This window comes from Rattus norvegicus, chromosome 16 (assembly GCF_021556685.1).
Source record: "Rattus norvegicus strain SHRSP/BbbUtx chromosome 16, alternate assembly SHRSP_T2T, whole genome shotgun sequence".
NCBI classification, from domain to species: domain Eukaryota; kingdom Metazoa; phylum Chordata; class Mammalia; order Rodentia; family Muridae; genus Rattus; species Rattus norvegicus.
In genome coordinates, this window is record NC_141549.1 from 1,242,066 (window position 1) to 1,253,732 (window position 11,667).

The 11,667-nt window shown below is 50.7% G+C and overlaps 1 protein-coding gene and 1 pseudogene across 13 annotated transcripts in view; both read left to right on the forward strand.

Annotated features, from left to right (window-relative positions):
• The window catches only part of Zmiz1 (zinc finger, MIZ-type containing 1), a 205,277-nt gene that overhangs the window by 130,923 nt on the left and 62,687 nt on the right, over nt 1-11,667 (forward strand). The gene's annotated exons all lie outside the window — the stretch shown is intronic.
• LOC148000346 (uncharacterized) lies at nt 8,752-11,302 on the forward strand (annotated as a pseudogene). The gene has a single exon (XR_015640142.1). The product of XR_015640142.1 is annotated as an uncharacterized LOC148000346 (transcript).

Consider the following 11,667-nt stretch of genomic DNA (forward strand, 5'->3'; position numbering starts at 1 on the left):
TGGAAAAGTCACCAACCTTGTGTGTATTTGAGGTCACGGGATTTGAGCTGATCAGCCTGCACAGGGTGCTTAGAACAGAGCCTGCTGTCTGGCGATAGCTATGTGTTGACAATTTTACCAAGCACACTGGCATCCAGTCTCCTGGGGTACCTAGCCTCCCCGAGGGGAGCACAAAGCTGGGGGCTGAAGAGCAAAGGGCTTGTTGGCATTGGTTGTAAGCAACGTAAATGCTAGCTGCACCCATCTAGAGTTTGGAGGTGCTAAACACTAGGCATAAAGTGGGCACTACATATGACACCAAGTCCAGAAAGGCCTGGGCTATGGTTTCCATGGAGTTCAGTGTGTATCTCCTCTCTTCATGAACAGGAGGCTGAGCCTAGCATGGGAGGCAGGACAGAACCAACAGTCCCAGTCTTTGCCATAGGCAAGAGCTCCATCTCAACAGGGGCTCCCAGCAACATTCTCAGAACTCAGGATTGGAAGCAGGGCGACAGTAGCGTTACTTATTGAGCTCTTGCCTGGTGCTGTGCCAAGTTGGTGTTATTAATCTTGAGGCTGGACATCACAATCCCACCCAGCCCATTGCAGGGACTTGGCAAGTGGACACAGGGATAGCAAGGCAAGGGATGGTGGAAGGGAGGGGAGTGAGACTCAGCATAGGTAGTCCTTTACAACTGAGGAACAGAAGGAAGAAGCCAGTGCAGAAGAGGGTGTAGATAACCTCGGCTGGCTGGCTCGCTGGTTCCCTGGCCCCACCTCTTCTCGCTCCCTCCCCGGGATCAGTCACTGTGTCTAAGAGGAAGTGCCCCTGTGCCACCTCTGCCTTCTCCCCAGCTGAGCTGCCCAGCTTGGCATGTGCACAGTGATGCTTAGAAACTAGGTCCTAGACACTAGATGCTGGCCCAGGGACCTTAGCCCCTCTTTTGCCACTTCCCAGTGATGTTCATCAGGTCCCAGTGGCTTCTGAGCCAGGGTTGTTCACAGGACACTTAAAGCTCAGAATGAGAAAGCAAAGCGAGGAAAACCCAGGGCAGGGGTCCAGGTCAGGCCGCAGGATCAGGCTGATGCAGCAGCCTAGCCCCACCTGACCCTGCCCTTATCCTGAAGCCCCAGACTTTAGGTACAAAGTGTGCCACGCAAGACAGCATCTCCCAAGACACTGGACACCAGAGTACTCATCACTTATAAACGTATAACTTATAACACTGCCCAGGACTCTGCTTTGTGGTCCAGGCTGGAAATCTACTGACACAGCTTTATGAAAAATCACCTCGATTCTCTCAGCTTGGGGTCCAGTACATCTAGAATCCAGGTCTCTCAGCTAGAGAGGCAGCCATCCTGTTTCCGTGGCAACCCCACTATCTCTCAAGGGACATCTGGATCCTGTCACCCTGGCAAGGTGCTGCCCAGGCAACCAGGTGTTTGTGTTTTGCTGTGGAAGCTCTGCATAGTGATAATTTCCTCTCTGGGGACCGGGTGGTGGCCAGGCAGGTGGCTGGAAGGGAGCAGGCCCACCTTGGCATGGCAGGTGCCTTTGCTATAACAACAGAGCTCCGGCTGATGGTTTGTCGTTAACAGATGCCTCATTACCTTCCTAGGAACATGGTGGCTTGTTGAGGCTGGCCAGCTGGGGAACACTGCCCAGGGGCTGGACTCCTTGCAGGGAATTCCAGAGGACCCAGTCTCACCTGTTTGGAATGAAGAGAGACTATTGTCTCTGTCAGGAAACAGGAATTACTAGGAGCCTGCCTTTCAAACTGCCTCGTAATTATAGTCAGCAGAAACTTGCTGCCGAAAAAAAAATAAGCCGAATTCACCCCTGCAATGTAAGCACCCGTGTGCCCTGTCGTTGTCTGCACCTTCGAAGAGCTCACACACCGGGATGAGGCGGGAACACGCTTAGGAGGGATACAATGCCAGGAGAGCCACATGGCCTGGGTAGGATAGAGTTAGGGGCCATGTAGAAGCTCCTGCCAGCCAGCCAGCCATCGAGAAGCTAACCTGGACTAGGTCGGCACCAAAGGGCATGCATGAGATGGTTGTGGGGAGGGGAAAGCACAGCCGTCCACCATTCCGCTGTAGCAGCTCACAATGCAATGCTTCCCTTTTCTGGATAAGGAAACTGAAGCTCACAGGAGTGAAGTCCAATGCTCAGGGTCAAGTGGCTGGAGACGGGCTGGGTCAAGACAAAACTAGGTGACTACATCCTCTGGGTATGCTACTCTCATGTTGGAGTTGCCAGGGGAGGCTCCATTTCCTGGATCCTGGGGCTTCCAAGAGAACCCTCCTCTCTCTCCCTGTCCCTCCCTCCCTCCGTCCCTCCTCCTCTCCATGCCCCTTCCTCTTTTCTTCTCTATTTCCTTTTCCACCTCTGCCCTCCCATCTTAATCTCATCTTCTTTGTCTTCTTTGTCCTGCAACTCCCAGGACTCAGCTCTCTGCCACTTTGGCCTTATTGGCTCAGCTATGCCCCACCTTGAAGTCACCATCGCATCTGTTCTCTGACTGAGGCGTAACCCTTGGGAAGCCCACTGCTGTTTAGCTCTGCCTGTTCCTGAACGCCCTCAACCATAGTATCATAGCTAGCATGTAGTCCTATTTCCTTGCTTTTCTTCATGGCCCTCATCCCCCTCTCACATGTGCCCCAGATGTTTGGAATCCCAGAGGCCAGGGTGTGAGGATGTCCAGGCATCCTTGAGTCCCCTTGTGTGAACAGAGGCAACTTTGTGATTCCTGGAGAGAGATTCGAGTGTCTCCCTTCTGAGGCTAGCCTGCGTGTCTGGCTTTTCCTATGACGCATGGAGGAAAAGAGAAGAGAGGCTATCCCTTAGAATATGGAAGCAGGATGCTGAGCCCCAGCATTTGGAGGCCACATTGGACCACAGTTAGTTTTAAGCATTTCATCCCAATCTCTTCCCTTGAAAGGGAAGCACTCCTTAGCTATATGTGGAATTCCTGCTACTAAGGCAAGCAAGTAACCCAAAGATGGCATCTCAAGTGAAGGTTCCAGAAGTGCGCTGAAGATCAGAACACCAGCCCCTGAAATGGGTATCCTTGTGCAGTGAGCAACAGGGTACCGTACATAACACACACACACACACACACACACACACACACACACACACACACACACAACCACCAGAACTGCTAGGACTTCAGATTCTACAAGGAGGCGGGCATTTCTCTTGTTGTCAGCCATCTATTATCTAAGGCCATGTCCTGGCCACTCCAATGAAGTTGAAGGTTGATTCTTGGTGAGCAGTGTGCAGCCACTGGACTTAAACTTGAGTAGCAAGGGTAGGACAAGGAGGGTCCACCCGAGGGAAATCTCATAGCAGTGCTGCTGCCCTAGGCTTGGCGTCTGCTTGCCTGCTTTTGAGATGTAACTATATCCATCTACTTACTGGTGCAGAAGTTCAAACCTAGAGCATCAAACTTACTAAGCACACATTGTGCCAGGGCACACAGCCCCAGTCCTTGCTGCTGTGCATCTTTAGAAGACTTAACATCACCACCCTGCATCTCCTCTAATATAATATATAATATAATATAATTAATATAGTATAATTAATATACTATGACCCCTCCTCCTGTGGGTTGTTTTTATAGAAGATCAAATGGGATTCTGTAGGAGTACTCTGTTCTTTGACCAAGACAGAGCAGGTACAGGACACTGCTCTCCACCCACCAGCAAGACTCCCCTGTGAGAGAGGAGGCCCTGAGTGGCAAGTAGGTTGGGCAGGAGAGCGGTGTCTTGCTGGAGATGACATACTGAGTGTACTTGTTGGCCTTGGGTTTCTTTGCTTCTGTTACTCTCTGACGTGAGCGTTGGAGTTCAAAGAGTTTGTGAGGGTCACTGGCCCAACTCCTTTCTGATCTGAGAAGAGACCAGCACAGAGTGAACCATAGTCTGACCAGCATCCCTGACCCTTGAAGGACCAAACTGACACCATAATGGCTGTCACTATTTTTCTTCCTGCCCCTTTAACAATCCTTTAAGGGAGTTGCTTATCTGCTTTTAAAGTTTTTTTAAGTCAAGATTTCATATAATCCAGGCTGGCCTCATAACTCCTACTGGTCCTCCTAGTACCACTTTCCCAAATCCTGGAATTACAGTCTTCAACACCGTGCCTCACTGTTGATGCTCAGGATGGAAAATTCCACTCCCAACTCCATGAGACGGGTCACAGTCAAAACCCAGTGCAGGATCAGGGATGTAGTTTGGTTGGTAGAATACGTGCCTGGCATGCACAAAGCCCTGGGTTTGAACTTCATAAAACCAAACTTGGTGGCACACACCTGCCATCCTGACACTCGGCCAGTAGAGATAGGAAAATTAGGAATACAAAGAGTCATTCTCAGCTATACCCCGAGGTTAGCCAGATCTATATAAACCCCTGTCTTTAAATTTTTAACAACGAGCACACTGTTATTAAATTCCTCCTTCAGACTATTTGCACATAAGGTGCCTGTGATTCGGAAATTAATTTACTGATACTTAGGTCCCCTTCCCAGGATACGTCTATGCACCTATTTTACTGTCTCCTAAACCTAGAAATTCTGAGATACCTCTGGTGCCAGGCACTTCAGACAGGGACTGGTCAGCCTATGCACTAAGCAGCTAGGGAGCAGATGTATTGACTCTTCCGCGTGCTGTGGACGCTGGGCAAACACGGCGCACGCATTCTCCCCTTTGCTCCTTACAAAAATCTTAAGCTGGGACTCAGGGAGATGAGTGACCTGCTGGACATCCCTAAGTAGTAAATGGCAGGACTAGAACTCACACCCAGGCACACTGGAGTCTCAGCTCAGGCTGTGTCCCTGAAGGAGGAAGAGGGATGCCTAGAAGAGGGAGGTTGAAATAGGCAGGAGTGCCGCTTCCCGACCGAGATAAGTGGGCCACTGGCTCAGATCTCCTGACCCAAACCTATATATCAGTTGCCTTGGATGATGCAGTCTCCACTTAAATCAGCCTGTTCTTTCACTTGACCTCAGGGAGTGGGCATGGAAGCTGAGGCAGGCCCAGACCCATACAGTTCTGGCTTTCTTTGCAAATATAAGACCCTGAGCCTTGTCTTCATCGCCTCAAGTTGAGGGCTCATATCTGAAGCCCTGAGCTCTTGGCCTTGAAGTGGGGTCTCCTCCACCCTTACAGGCCTCTGTGCCTGACCCTGTGCTGGACACAGAACACTATGGGCTGAGAACATCTCCAGCAAGATCTCTAATGATGCCTCTTCAAAGGACAGTGAAGGCAGCTAGCTCATGGCTGAGAACGTAGGAAGGCTTGCTTGAGAATGTCACCCTACCTCGGATGTCCCCAAGTAAGAGGAGAATGAGAACAACATCCCAGGCAGAGGGGAGCATATGGGCAAGGGGCCCTGAGCACAAAGAGTGAGGGTTCCAATCTCGTCACTGTATCACCCAGAGCCTCGAACATCTTTGGTATGACAGGATCAGTCACCTACCTCTGGGGCTCCTAGCACCTGAGGAGTTAAGGGTTCTGAGGATGTGGTTGTCTGGAGGATCTGGTGCTCTCTCTTGGCTCCTGATTTCCAGCCACCCATGACACCCAGGGCTCTGTCAGCAATGGTTGTTCCTCGGCTCAATGAGTTAATTAGGCCAAATTCAATTACATACCATGCTCCCAGGTCTGTCTGGAACCTGAGGCGGGTGTGGGCTCTCATTGCTCCAGAGCATTCAACAGCAGTGGCTTGGATCCCAGGGCTGCCACACTGCACATGCCCTCTGAGTAAACCGAAGCAGAGAGCAGGCGGTGCGTAACATGCTACCACAAAACACTTCGACCTGAGCACATTATAGACAACAGAAATCTACAGCTTACAGCACAGAGGCTGGCAAGTCCAAGATCAAAGTGCCAGCTGATATGGGCCTGGTGAGGTCCTCTGATATCTGCTAGCATCTTCTTCCTGCATCCTTTCTTGATAGGAGGAATGACAGTGCTTCCTCAAGCCACTTCATCTGGGAAATCAACTCCTTCCTGAGGGTGTAGCCTCAGGACCTTCTCACCTTCTACTTCTCACCTCTCACCTCTCACCTCTCGCCTCTTCATAGTCTCGTGCTAGATAGCAGATTTCTAGTGGGACACACACATTCTAGAGGGACACAGCGCCTAGACAATAGCATCCCCAGACCACAGTGGTCCAGAGATGAGGCCTCTTTGACAGCCTGGGCTACTGGCAGGGACTCATTGTTCCTCTACCCCTGGAACATCCCAGAGCTTGGTAGACAGAGGCTGAGAGTCTCCACAGCCCCCTACTCCTGCGTGACCTATCCACCTCCATGTTGGCACCAGCTGCTGCCCAGCACATCAACTAGCATGTGGGGAGAGCAGTGACACTAATAAAGGGGTAAACTTGAGCCCATATGAACAGGTCCCACAGCAAGCACCAGACAAAAGCCAAGGCCAACATCATCTAAGGCCATGAGTGCCAGTCTAAGAAGCTAGACCTTGGAACTTAGTCCTGGCTACCATAGAAAGCAAGCTCAATGTTTAGAAGGGTGACATGGTCAGCTTTGCCTTTTAGAAGCCTTAGCCAGTAAGAGCAAGCTAGGACCAGAGGCAGAAAACACAGTTTAGGGATGGGAACAAGGCTGTACTGGGGTGGTAGCTGGGAAGGATAGAGGGCAGCTCTCCAGCATCTTACCTGGCTACACCTCACCCTGGGCCGCCAATATGCCAGGCCTCTGAAACTCAGCTGGTGTGGAGAAATTGTTTCATCCCTGATACCCAAGTTCCTGGTTCTGAATATGGTATATAGCTCTTTTCAGAAAAGGAGGGGTCTTTCCTTTAGGTTCTATTAATTAAAATGGACATTGATTATGCATTTTTAATTCTAAAAATGATAACACGTCATTTATAGGACAGTCATAGAATATAGACAGTAAAGGGTAGAACTGAAATTCTACCAGTAAGCCAATAAGTTGGTAGCTCTCCATTAGTCATCCAATGAGCATTTGTCCAGCACCTGTCTTGGTCCAGGCACAGATTCATCAGGAATGCAGCAGTGAACAAAACAGAGCTCCTGCCTTTATGGAGTACCTAGTCTAAGAGAATTAGAGCCTTGGTAATAGCTCCAGGAGACAAAAAGGCAAAGAAGTATGGTATGTCTTCTATTTAGAGGTGGCTTCTTGGTCTTTGCAGCATGATGTGTAATGAGGGTCTCTTGCCTGGCCCGGTGCCACCTTCCCAGAAGATGAGCAAGGTCACCCCAATGGGCTGACTGCTTTCCTTCTTGGGGCTTTCCCAGCCAGACTTAGGAAAGCCGGTGTCCTAATAAGAGAGGTACAGAATCCACACTAGCTAATTCACTGGTGGTGGAAAGAAACCAAGACCCAGAGAAGGATGGTGACCTGCCCTTGGTCCCCCAGCAGGTCCACAGAGTTTTCTCCCTGTCAGACATCTGCTGCTTGGCTGAGCTCAGCTCCAAGGAGCCTGATTTCAACATCAAGCCTCCTACTCCTTGCCCTGCCCTGGCGGCCACCTTCAGATTTTGCCCAGACAGACATTCCTGCATGGCCTGTCTGCTCACGTCCAGAACCTCTGGAGGTGGGGGACATCTGGGATCACACTGGGGAGAGGAAGAAGCTGTTTGCTGGCTCACCTGAACCGCTGTGGGAAATGGGACTGGTAAGAAATAGGCAGCCCCTTCTCACTCCAGACAGGGAGAAATGGGAAGGATGGCACTAGGTACAGATTCCTGGCAAAGCTCATGGGCCTACAGAGTTCTGAAACTTCTGAATGGAACACTGAGGTGTCAGGGCATGCTCCCATACTCAGATCACTGCTGCTCTCTCCTTCTCTTGCACCCCAACCAGCAAGGCCTTCAAAAACTAAGCCTAAAGGACAGGTCCTTATTGTCCCCACTTCTAGTCCCACAACCCCACCCCATTGCCATCCTCAACTTACACACCTAGATGACAAGTCACCATCATGCCCAGGAAGTCCCCTGCCCTCTTCATGGTCTTGCAAAAAGCGCAGGGCTAGGAAAGATGACTCAAGGCTGCAGAACTTCCCCTGGCTGCTAACTTGCTGTGAGATAGAAAGCAGCCCCTGAACCTCTCTGAGCTTCTGCTTCCTCATTTAGAAAGGTAAGTTGCTGACCTAGGTTGCAGCCTTGCCTGATCCCCAGCCTGACCAGTGCTCATTGTAACATCAAGTCCTTTCCCTATCCGAACCTTACTTTTGTCCTGTGCAAAGTAGGTTATATCCCTCAGGCTGCCTCTCATAGACTGGGAAGTGTTCAGTAACACAAGCAGACAGACAGCAGACAGACAGACTACTCTGGCAGGAAAGGAAATTGCATTTCCAGCTCCAAAGAACTTATGTGGGTCTAGACCTGGAGCCATCTGGAAACCTTCATCAGGTCTGTGTCCTGGGAGACGCAATAAACCTCCCAGGACTGCTGTGGCATGGACGGCTCAACTGCCTCTGTACCCACCCCTTCAAAAGCAACTCTAGCAATGGGAAAAGATTCATTAGAGGCCTGACTCCTGTGGCATGTATCCACTACTTTCCGGCCCTTTTTGTTGGCCAGTCTGAGCTTCCTGTTCAAACAGACTTCCTCCCCGGGAAACAGCTTGTATTCTGCCAAACAGCAGGCTGGCAACCCAGTCCCTGGATAGGCAGGCACAGGTAGCTAGGACATGCGGATCTCTGGAGCCTGTGATTAGTCAGCGTACACTGGTTCATTTCTTCACTCCCTCATTAATTCAGGCAGCTGTTCTGTTTCCTTTGTACAGAAACTATTTATTAAGCATCTCGTAGAGCATGTTCTAGATACTGTCCAAACAACTCGTACCAGACAACAGTCCCAGTTGACAAAGAACTTGCCTTTTAGCCAGAGAGACAGAATCAAACAAAATAAATACTTGAAACATCAGAGTGACAAAGCTAAGATAGAAAAGAAACACAGGGTGAGGCGAGAAGGATCGTAGTGTGGGACAGTGTGGTTGAGGAAGGTCCTCCAGGGAAGAGAGAACCTGCAAGAGGTAGCAAAGTCAGGATAGAAAACTCTGGAGTCTGAAGCAGGAGGGCATCTGGAGGCTGCAGCATCTGGAAGGTCAACAGAGGCACCAGGAAGAGAAAGGTGTAGAGCAATGACTGGCCACAGGGCCTGGGACCCACCTCATGAGCCATAGTCAGGACTGAGTCAGCTAGAACCTCTGGAATCACAGTGGGCTGTGACTTAGATTTCAAAGGGATCACCTCAGGTTAGTTTTCCCAGCAGCCAAAGGCCCCAAAGCCATGTACCACAATGGTGTGCATTAACTGTCTCATAGTTTGAGGGGACCAGAAGACCCAAGACCACCAACATGTGGGGCCTGTCAAGCCCCTATGTAAGTGCCAGGGAAGGAGGGCCCTCCAAGCTGCTGGAAGTGCCTTAGCTGGTTTTACGAAACCACTGCAGCTTCTGACGCCTCCATGGCCCTTCCCACTCCTCCTTGAAGAGGGTACACATGTCTGCTTGTTGTATCCAAATGTCCCAAATGTTCTCAAGGACACTAGCCATGCTGGACCAGGGCCCACACTCATGACCTCATCTTAACTCCATCTTCGGCAAAGTCTGTTTCTAAATAGGGTTTCCTTCACAGGTCCTGGGGACTTCAGCCTTTGGGGAAGCATACAGTTCACCCCAATACCATGACTTCTCAATCTGTCTTAACTGTCTTCTTGGGTTTTCACTAGGACCTGCCATTGGGTGGTCTCACCCGCTTGAAGAGGGTGTCCAGTAGACTCTGAAAGCCTGGCTAGCATGTCCAGTGCTCAACTCTTAAACCTCTGCCTCCTGAGTGCCTCAGGGAGTCCAGGAGCACAGCAACTGGCTTCTTGCTTCCCCTCCAGGCAGCTCCCACCCTGGCAGGTTAGCTTTCCCAGCGGCATCAATCCTGTTGAGGAACCCTCATGGGTACAGAGCCTGAGTCTGGCCCCCTTGCCAGCTGAGCAGGTAGGGGGCAAGGCAAGCAGTTCCCTAAGACTGGTGGAGCCATTCTGAGCTTGCTCCTAAATCCCCACCTTACTTCCCCACCACTTCCAGCCCTGCAGAAAGCTTTCCTGGATCTCCAATAACCTGGAAATTGTAGGGTTTCTTGGACATGCTGAGTGGAGGTGAGGGACAGGAGCTGGTGTTATTTTCAAAATGAAATGATTATAGGATTTGGGCAGAAGCCAAATGCAGGGTTCTGAGAAGGCTGCCTGGTCTGGGCTGAGGAGCCATGCTGGGTGTGGGGGGTGGGTGAGGAGGTGGGGTGATTCCAGGAAGGGGCAGGGGATACTATGATGGGAGGAGGGAGCTAATGAGGTCTCCTTCCCGTGTTATCTCAGGTGGAGCCACCCCTGTCAACAGCAAGTAGGCCAAATATACAAACGTTGGGCTTTAAAAAGAGAAACTCTAGGAGCAATGTAAGAGTTCTGCACACTATGCTGGCTCTGTGGCCCAGGGTAGGCACCATCAGTGCTGAGTCTAGGCATCTCATGCCAGACAGTTTAATGTGTAGCATGTTAAGGATGTATCAAGGTTAGAAGTAGCTTAGATGCTTCCCAAACTTCTCCTGGCCAGCTTATGACCATTCTACCTTCCATGTGGTAGATAATAACTCCCGATCCAGGGCAGTAAGGATGCTATAAGTTAGTGCTCAGGACGTGCTGAAACCTACAAGCATCCAGCAAGCATTCAATGGCCATGTCTAAGAATAGAGGGGGAGCCAGGCCTGGTACCCTGCACTGTGTCCCTGGTATAGGCGAACTTCTAGGCTCCCATATTGGTCAAACCTTACCTGTGCCTTTCATCTTCAAGATTAAGAAGGACTCGACAGTGCTCAGGAAGGAGAACGGCAGAGGAAACATCATCCTACAAGGATGTGTCCTTTATGTCCTGACCATGCAAAAGGAGACAGAGCGTCAGGATCGGTGGTTCCTAGAGGCAGAGCCCAGGAGGTGACTCACACTCAGTGCTGTCATTTGATCCTTAGTTGTCTGTGTGCCTGGTGCCCTGTGACCCAGTCTCTTTATGGGTGATCCAGAACAACATTCCTTTCTGTCCCCTCTTGATCTTCTCCGTGCTCCAGGTGCACATCCACTTGGGAATCTCCCTGTTCACCTTCCCACTGAGTGCCTGAGTACACAGCAGTGACATCTCTCTAGGTCCTCAGAATCCTTGGTCATTCCTGCCGAATCAGCAAACTGCCTGAGTTAGAAGTCTGCTCCTTCCCTGGGTCTCAGAACCCAATGCCCAGAATCTGAGCCACATCAAGGTTCATTGATCTGCCTTCCCTGGTCTTGGGAGTTTGGCTTGTGCATGACAGGCCTGCCTGCCCACTTAGCTTGCTTGCCTGCCTGCCTGCCTGTCTTCCTTCCTAACTTTCTAATGACCTTTGGGCCCCTAGGCCTCCCACTACCAAAAAAAAAAAAAAAAAAAAAAAAAAAGCAAAGCTGTAAGAGGGAGGTGACCCAGCTTGGAACCACCTTTGAAATCCGGGTCACATGCATCCCAGGTAGATGCCTTGGTTCCTTTTCTTATTGGAACTGATTCTAGCTCATCGATGAGCTGGAGGAAGTCCCTCCTTTGACCCAAGCTTGGGACTGTGATGTTCTGGCTACATAATCTCCCTTCCCACCCCTCCTCTCTAGCGGGTCCTGCAGAGGGCGGGC